The following is a 10,302-nucleotide window of genomic DNA, read 5'->3' on the forward strand; positions in this document are numbered from 1 at the left end:
CCACACAGCTGCTCCCCAAGAAGGCAGTCTCCAGCCTCTGGCATTGAAAGGCGTTTGTAAATGCCAGGGATAGGATAGGACTTGTCATCTGTCCCTGCTGAATTTCGCAAGGTTCCTGTCAATGCACCCATTGGCCTGTCCACACCATGGTGCAAGGCCACGCTGAGGTGATGTGGAAGGCAAGCAGGACAGCAGGCTGCCTAGAAGCTGAGCTCCACATCCAGCCCATCATCTGAGATATAGAAAGGTACAGAATGCCAAATTTTTTCTTGTAGAGCCCTGTAAATCAAAGACTGGAACTCCGGAGACAAAGCCATAATGCCACTACTCAGATAGATGAGATGGCATCAGGGCTGGAGTGTACCCTGCAGGATTTGTCAGCACTGAGCACGTTCGGACCTGCATTCAGACCCGTTCAGACCTCCAGGAGACACGGGAGGATCTGCATGCGCTCTGGGAAGACACAGACAAAGCCACGCAACCAGTGTAGATTTAGGGCCCAGGGTATGACAGAGATCAAAGGGTTGCTGGGAACATTCAAAGCCTTATGCAATTATCCAAGTTTGAAGCTAATTTGAAATATTCACTTGGAGAAAACATCTGGAAACTGACATCACTGCCCTGTTCCCAATAAATTATTAGCTCTTCAAAAAAAAAAAATCAATCAGTGGCTATTTTTTTGGATGTGTGTGGTAAAAGCACCACTGGCAGGTTCTACGGAGATATTTTGGAAGAAAGGAGGAGTTCATCAGTCATTCAGAGCCAGAACTTGTGTTAGCACAGCTGTCCTGATTGTGCTTTTCCTGTAAATGCAGAGTCTCATCCTTTTCCAGATACAATAATGACTTGTTTGTACTTTATTTATTTTGTAATCACAGATTTCAAAATATGTACCATAAAGATGAGCAAGTCATGTAAACATCCCGCTAGGCTCAAAATTGAAAACATGAAAATAAAACAAATATAGACAATAGGATATAATCCTTCATGTCTTCAAAAACAATTCCGAGTACAATGTCATCTGTTCATGTCAAGATAAGGTTAATTTGATCTTATGACCAATTTGATCAAAGCTTCATCTACCAGAATGTTTGCATGCATGTTTAGATTTGTGTTTATCCAATTTTTGTACTTTGTTCATTACATTGTACCTAGCTTTATTCAGTAATTACATCACTGCTTAGTGTTACTAGTCCATTGGCCGTTTAGTGAAGAAAATGTTTCTCAAAGAGAATGTTGTTGTGCAAGCTCTGATACGTAATTATTTTAATGTTCATTTGTGTTATATTTTATCAGTTATTCTATATATATTTATGTCTATTTATAAATACATTGTATTGTTGGAAAATATAATTATTATATACATTTGAATACAAAGTATGCATAAAGCTTTTTAAGTTTAGTGTTTCTGCACAAATGCTACCCAAAATTGCTTATTCTTAATTTAAAATTAAAATCTGGGCATTCATATGAATGGGAACATCTAGAGTTACATTAGCCCAGATTTTTTCAGAGTTTTGGGAAGGATGTAAAGTAAAAAACAACACCCTAAAGACTATGATTCTTTTACCATATATAATTTAGCAACCTAGCTTTACATTTTACGAGCCTACCTAGGCATACACATACTTTCGAAAAATCTGTCTAAACACCTAAATTCCACCAAAAATTTGGACTACTGAGTCACTTCTATTTTCAAAGCTGTTGCAAGCTTCAAAACTATTTATGGGCAGATTTTCAAAAGCCATTTAAATCGTTATGGATTCCCAGCAAGTGTCTAATCAGATTTTGAGAAGTATTTAAATGGATCATGCACTCAACACCCTTTCAAAACTCAATCCTCCAGGCTATTCTTAAAAGAAATACAAAGGTAGTTCTGCCTGGGATTTGATAGAAACTTACCCCTGAGCAAGACAGCCCGTTTCTGCCAACTACTGAAGCACTCTGGCTGTTGGCACAATTAGATAAAGAAGCACTAAGCAAAATGATTAATAGTTTGATTTAGTAGACCAAGGGCTGTATTTCTATGGAGCAGGCAGAAGAAATATTATGCAGAAGATCTGCCTGCATATTTTTAAATGGACCAACGAGAAGCAATGAAGTGCTCTATCTAGTGCAATAGCCATGATGAACACTCTACTGTGCCATGTAAACTCTATCCTCTTGAGTTGTTTTATTATTATTGTTGTTGTTTCACTGTATTGGACAGAAGTAAGGAATTAAGAGATATAAAAGAAAAGGTGACAAGAGGGAGATGGGAACCCTGCTTCTGCTCCCTCTCAATGTACCAAAGCACAGCAAGGACAGATCACATAAAAGGAATTGCATTAGGAAGCTCAGAGAGGTGGGCAGTGTGCTCCTTCTCCCATGGGAGATAGGTCCCAAACACCACTAGTTGGCTAGCCCTTAATAGCTGCTGGCACGACTATCCTGAGCTGCACTCCAAAGACATTAGTCCTTTTGACTCACGTGAAGCTCCTGATGAAAATCTCTTGCCCTCAACATGGTGTGAAGTTATTCGAGGGCCCATTCATCTGCTTTCTATTGTCTTCTGTTTATGTAATAGCCAACTAATGAATAGCTTACAGAGGCTCAGATGAGAGTCTTTCAGAGAAGCAGAAGCTTCTCCCAAGAGAAGTCCATGTCACTGTTTTAGCAGCGATGATAATTGCTCTCTGAAGACTGAGCTATATAGAGCCAACAGCAGAAATACTGAGGACTCCCTAAAGGGTTTCCTAGACGAGTTTCCAGTCTCTCCATCTATCACGTAACATTTATTTAGTTTACTATTAGAGCTGGTTACAAGCCTCACAATCAGCTGGGATAGGATGGTCAGAAAAAGCCTGTGCACAGAAACTTCTAGTGGCCATCTGGCCCACCTGAGATAATCAAAGCAGGACAATTGAGGCAAAATAAGTAACTGCTTCTTTGTCTTACTTCATAGTCATTTGGGAAGCCAAGGAAGATTTTAAGAAATTGCATAACATTTTTATATAATGTTCTGCAACAGCTTTTCCTTGATCTTATACAGATCCTGTCTAACTGTTCAGTCTATTGGATGCTCAGGGATGAAAAAAGCCATGTACTGGAGATGCTGCTGGATCTGTTGAATAGATCTTAGTTTATAACTGTAACAGAATGCAGTACAAAATGCCTGTTGTCTCACATAATTCTCCAAGAGATGAAAGATTCAATTTTTCCAGAAAAGGGACAACTCTGTTTGGGGAAGGTTGGGAGGGATGACATAAATCATAAATTAAGCTAGAAAGTACTTCCATCTTTTTCACAAGAAAAAGTGATCTAACAAAGAGCTTTGATAAAGCCCAAGGGCTCACGTGTGAGCAGAAATGAGGCTCCTGGACCCATGGGGAAAGGGCATGGGTAGGAGTCCCAGGTGAGGCTGGTCAGGTCCTTAGGACATGTTAGAGTCCTCAAGGCCCTGATAGTTTTCTCACAGCTTATGATATTTCCATTTCAAGTTGATAGCAATATTTCATTCCTAATATATTTATTCTGTTATTATTATTTATTAGTATGATCAAGAAATTATGCAGACTTTCAGCACCAGAAAATGGATCATAAATTCAGAGCTTAGTAAATTAAAGAAACAAGAGGAGAAAAATGTCTTTTATTTCCTCTGGGAAAGGAAAAGGAAACAAAGGACACTCACATGACCTGAGAGTTAGACCAGTTGTCTCTGAAGTGGGGTGCGCACACCCCAGCGGGTAAGACAAGTCATTGAGTTGTAGGAAAAAATACTTTTTGTACCATTAATAAGTTAAGTAAAATAAAGTACATTTTAAAATGGTGTTTATTTCATCCTTATCCATTTTAAATTTATGTTTTGTGTGTGTTTTATAAAACACATAATAGGAACAAATTGTCATCTATTGTGACTTTTCTGATAACAATTGCCATAGCAAGGCTGACCTGATCACTCCAAAACCCATTTGTACCTGATTCTTCTTCCCTTCACAGCAATGTAGGTTAGGAGTGAACTGATGAAAATCTGGAACATTTCAGTAATGCCAAAAAAATCAGCTTAAGGGAAAAATTCTACCTTGAGATTGTATATTTCCAGCTGAATTTAGGAATAGATAGGATAGCATTTTGAATATGCCTGTTCTGGAGCTCATGCAAATTTTTTAAATAAGGATCAAGTAACCCAGCACAAATCACACAAAGACAACCTCAGAAATACACTTGTTGGAAATGGTTTCTTGCATAATTTCTCTGAAGGGTCAAAGTGAAGCTTCCTACAGAACATCATCATCCCTGAGAACAAACTGCCAAAAGAGTTGGTTTTTTTCCCAGTATGTCAGTTGAGACGTCTTGAGGGGAAACTGTTTGCATCACCTTGCACTTTTCCTTATAAGATGGTCTGGGCTGGAGCAGCTCCATGTGAAATATATTTAATGTTGTCTTTTTTAGAAAGATTATTTTTGGCGGTGTGGTGGTGGTGTTACGTCTTGTGAACCACTCCAAAATAATCCCCAGGATGAATACTTTAGGCTCTTCTAGTTCATATTTTATATAAGAATCCAAAATCTACCATTTATTATGTATTTCCTCTTTAAAACTGAGTCTTTGACAATGACAGGAGATTTTCTATGCTTGTCATGTCACGACATTGTTCTAGCTTTTGGCCTTAGCAGGACATGCTGAAGATGCTTGAACAGGTCATTTGTTAAAGACACATGCCATGAAGATACTGTAAATCAGATGCTGCTGGCAGTGTTATTTTTCAATCTGTGTCCTAACAATCTAAGAAATATAATTGCTATCTAAAGTATGGCATTTTTTTTCTGCTGAAATTATCATGAACAGATGCCTAATCCAAAGCTCAAATGAGTTCAAAGCGACTCAGTTGAGTCTGAGATCAGACACAAAAACTTCCCCTAAAAATGACTAAACTGCTGAGCTCAGCTAAGAAGTTTTATGCCATAAAGCCTTTATAAAACATTCTGACTAGTGATTTCAGTTGTTCCTCCCGGGATTCATTGCTTTTGTTGCTTTTGATCTTCTCAGTCACTTTGGCAGGTTTTCCCTCTTAGAATAATCAGATCTTTCCCTCGTCCCTCGGAGGTCAGCAGCTTATTTTGCTCCGCACTCATTTTCACTTTTCTGTGCTGCATTTGCCAGAACATCTGATGCTTTGGTACTCTCAGGCAGCGCTGTTGAAAATGATGACTTCAGCTGGCACTGCACACAGATTTGAGGTCTGATTTCCATGTTCACTTGAGAAGAGAGCTGGGATCTGTATTTTTTTATTTTAAATAACTATACGTATACCTCATCTCTTTCAGAAATCTGAAGTGAATAAGCACCATTCAGGTGGCCAGAGCGTTCCTTGGAGCTGTAAAAAACTACAGCTCAGTCATTCTCTACCCAATTCAGAGAGCAGAGGAATTGTTTTCCACATCCTCACTTAGCTGTCGTGACTCCTCAGCCATTCCAGCTGGAGAGGTCTTTTCAATTGAACTAGTCTGCACATTTCTGCTAACAGTTTCATGCCAATTAAGTGCATTTTCCAAAAGAAAACATTTTGTTACTAGTATTTGTTAGCTGTTCAACCGATAAATCAGAATCAGCAAGTCTGGAAAGACTTCCAAAGTACATTGGGCTGCAGCGATGTCAGCCACGCAATGCATAATACACCAATCCGTAAGTATGAAATGAAACATGTTAAATTTGAAAAGAATATCCTAGCAGCTGTGAAAGGGCAGCTGCATTTCAAGAGTCCCTGAAAGATGAAAGCGGCTGAAGGAGAGCTAAGAAAATGTAGTCAACACATTCGGCAGTGTGAAAGTCGTAGCACATCTTTCTCTTTGGCTGTTTACAATCTGTGACAGGTAAGAGACTTAATGTGAAACTATTAGAAAGTTAATCAATCTCATCATAAGGAACATTAACATCATGATCAAACTAAAGTTTTAGTTTATTAATGCCATCCCACTGCTATGAATGACAGGTCTTCCAAATACCCTGTCATTTATTTGTGCTTTTATCCTTCCTACAATTAGTTTTTGTATCTCCAGTTAATCATTACTAAGTCAACAGTATAAACTCATTTCCTTTAATATGCTTCATCAAACAATCTCTTCAATCTTCAGTGATTGCATGAGACTAGAATGGGTGGAGAAAAACTGTTTTTCTGTCTCACAGGAATGCAAAAATCTTCCCATGCTAATTTGGAACAAGAAATCAAAATCTCAGCTGAAATATTAATGGTGAAATATCTTTTAATTGTTTTGATGTGTTTCTGTTTTGCAAAAATAAACAGTAAAAACGATAACGTATTTGTGTGCTAAGAATGACCTTTTTTTACAGTCTCCTGGATATATTTACATAAAATGCACCCACTGAGGCTGGAGAGACTTATTCAGGATCCTGTTCTTCACACAATATATCTTTACTTCTTACCTGGGCTTTGTTCTGAACAGCCCCAAATGCTCAGAGCAAAAGTCAGATTGAGGCTAATGAAGGAGAGCTGATTTTGTGTCAGGAGGGCTCTGTACTGGCACCTCTTACTGAGCATAAATTCATACTAAAAGATCCTAAACCTCCAACTCAGGGAACCTGCAGATGGATTTCAGAGCTTATATGCCTCATATCTGTCATTTGTATGAAACTACTTGTAAATGAAATATTTTCCTACTGATTATAGGATCACTTGAGGTAGGTAGAATAGGGCAGAACCACTGACAGCATACCTCAAGTGTTTAGTGAAATGAGAGAAATATGAAGAACACGCCTCTGAGCTCTCTTTCTGTCTTCATTTTAAAACTTTTGTCTCATTCTCTCAGCTTTATTGAAAACCGATTGATTTATATAGCATGATTCTTTCTGATTCATCACTCAGCCTCATTATCCTCTTCTGACTTACAATAGCTTGTCAGATTCATTCTAGCTTCATATTCATCTTGAAGGCTAGCTGTAATTAATTCTGAAGTGTTTGTGCCTTTTTTCCCTGATGTTGCCCAGTTTCCTTATTTAATAAAAACTGATCTTTATTTTTTCTTTTTTTTAAAGTATAGACTCATATACCTCAAAAGCAATCACATGAGCATTCACAATATTAATTGGTCTGCAGAGGTGTTAATGGATTTTGTTCCTGTTAATAATATTTTTCCATTTTTTTTCACCCACTCAAACAACAGCAGCAGCCTACAGTACAAATATTGAGAGCTAGAATTCTACAGAAACATCATTTCATGCTTTTGAGTTTGCATACAGCAGAACACTGCCTTTAATCGCATTGAAGGTAATCTTACTTTCTTTTTTTCCCCTCAGATGAACCTATGAGTGATTAGGACTTCGAGTCTCTGATCTTATTCTTCACCATGCCATTTATGTTCTTTTTTTTCCTAATCCATTGACGGCAAAGTTTTTTGAGAGCAAAGTATAAAATAGCTAGTGAAAGTGTCCATATAGCTGGTATCATAAGTGTCATTACAGAAGGCTGAAAGCCATCTATTAAAGCAAATGAAAAGGCAAAACAAAACAATTCAGTCAAGGAAAGCCTTCACAGTACTGAAAGGACTTCTTTGAGAAAAAAAAAAATTAGTTCTTACAGAAGTGGCAGGAAAGGAGACATGAAAAATGCAGTATTTTTTCATTGCCACTGTAGAGAAAGCACCTTTGTTTGCTAAACAAAGAAATAACCTCTACCATTAGTGCAATGGAAAAAAAAAAAAAATCTGTAATTCTACCTAAACATGTTTATTAACAATGTCATATATTTGCTAAAATAATTTTACATCTTTCTTCTGTTTCTACATTAACTTGGTCAAAAGAAAACATTTTTTTAAAAAACTGCTGATTTAGTTATGAGTAAAACCAGTGAATGCTGGTAAGTGTATTGCATTATGAGCAGCCTTGCTGCAGTTGTACACGTTGCAAGGGCTTGCAGACATGTTTCCATTTGGAAGTGAAGCTATTTTCTTTCCAAGAACCAGGGAGAGATGTGGGATCCTCTGGGTAGGATCAGATACACTCAAGCGGGCAGCCACACAATGTTTTGCAGAGCATTAATTAAAAGTCACCACTGATGTGTATGTTGGCTTGTTCTTCCAGAACAGCGGTCTCTGGGATTTAAGTATTTGCTTATCAACCTTATATTGCTGCAATCACCAGATTTGGAGTGCCTTACCATCCAAGTGCCCCAGCTAAGCAATAGTTTTGTAGGTTATTGAATACTGTTTCCTCACACATAGAAACTGAGGTCTAAAGAATTCATTTCAAATTGTGCAGGCATCTGTAGTGCAGCAGGCATGTTTCTAACATCCTAGTTTAGTGTCATAGCTACTGAAATTTTCCTTCTTCTCCATAATCACATATGCCATTAGTCTCACTCAAATCAGTTCCCCAATCATTGAGCTTTCGTTTTGTGCCTGGATAAATGCTCAGCTGGAAAGCACACGACAGAATCCTACTGGGCCATTCTGAATGATGGAAGTGGCATCCAAATACACCTAGTAATTGCTAAAATGCTTCTTTTCACTTACAATACAAAGACTGGTTACTCACAATTGAAAGACTGATAGAGAATAACAGTATTCATGCTCCAAAGGCATTGCAAGCAGCTGGTGTTTTTTTTCTTCTCATCCCCTCCATGATTTTTTTTTTAGTAAGTGCCTAGAAAGGGAGCAGCTCTCAGACAAATTTCAGGCTCCAACATCTTTTCATACCAACATATACATGTACAGTACCAACTAGGCTATCAGTATTTTTATGTGCCAATTTTTAGGAAAGTTCATAAACATCACCTGAAAGCAGTAATTTAAGCAAAGAACCTATTTATACTCTCAGGTGCCTTTTCTTCATGCTCTCTCGCTTATTTATTTTTTTCTGCTTTATGACTACTCTGGCTATGTTATGCTCTTCTGATGGAACCTGATCTACCCTCAAGCCCATAGATTTTGTGAAGTGATTAGGTACTATGCAGTTACACTTTTTGGACATGTAGCAGGTCTGATTGCTCACTGGTCTGCAGCAGAACTGACATATAGATGATTTGTGTAGATTATTATTTTATTTCTAACCCGTCTAATAAATCAGCCTCTGTGGAGACATATGAAATATTGATAAAAATACACCACACCCTTCTGGGAAACAGGTTTTCTCTGCTCAGGACAACTCTTGTAATATAACTAGGTTCACGCAATCCTAGTGGAAATGCTCAACTAAGAAAGCAGGCTAGTCTGTTCAGGAAAGTTTATCAAACTGAAGCCAGCAGAATTCACCGTCTTTGGTCTTTCCTTATTTTGATTTAAAGGAGGGAACCACAAGTGTGGTGCTTTAATTCCCAGAAGTTTCGAGGGAGCCAGGCAAATGGAAAGGGAAGTGCACAACAGAGCCTTTTGTTTGCTGTTAAACACTCCATTTGTCAGGCACATGCCAAGAAGTATTAAGCAAAAACAAGGGGCTTTCCAGTTCATTTTGTTTTGCCTGTTGCTCTTTTATGTCCACATATAATTGAGTAACACTTTTTATAAAGAAGTGATAACAACTCTTGGTCTATATTCTAATACTAAAAAAAGCTAATACTGTTCCACTCAGTTACTGACAGAAGTAGTGCTCAGCCTCCCTTTTGGAAAGATATTAGAGAATTACACTGTATCATACGCTTATTTCAGGAGTGCTACACATCGCTTTGAGGTGACTGGAATCAAACAGCCTACTGCAAAGTACTTTTACAACACCTTTCATTCAAAGAGAATAAAACATTTTACAAACATTAGTTCAATCCCATGATTCGGACAGTTACGAACAACATCCAATATTAAACCCTCCAGAGTTTGATACAGAGGCTCTTCTTTCCAAGGCCTGTGACTTATTAATGTCTTATCCTCACTTCTCAAGGAAGGAAATAAAATTTCAGCTGGCAATACCATGTGAGTCAGAGATTTTACACTCTCCTGTAAAAAGTAGATTGATAATGTCAGCTGAGACATCTTCACACAGGCAATGCTACCTTTCCTCCTCTTCAGAACAAGGACTAACAGTTGTGCTGGGACTTAGTCCTTTGCCATGTCTGTGAGTAACATGACTTTCTAAATAACTTGGCTCTCTCTGTGTGTGGAAAGCGAATAAGTTCCTGTGTGTGGAAAGCGAATAATTTCCTGTGCATGGAAAGGTGTTCAGTAAAGATGATGATGGACATATTCCTGGAACACAGAGGAAACTGGGAAAACTCATTGCTTCCTACATGGGCTAGGAAGTAGATACCAAAAAAGCCTGTCAGGAGAGGTGTGGGGAGAGCACAAAGGGAGGAACTGGCATTTATTTAAGAAGGGACAC

This window comes from Tauraco erythrolophus, chromosome 7, assembly GCF_009769465.1.
Source record: "Tauraco erythrolophus isolate bTauEry1 chromosome 7, bTauEry1.pri, whole genome shotgun sequence".
NCBI lineage: Eukaryota > Metazoa > Chordata > Aves > Musophagiformes > Musophagidae > Tauraco > Tauraco erythrolophus.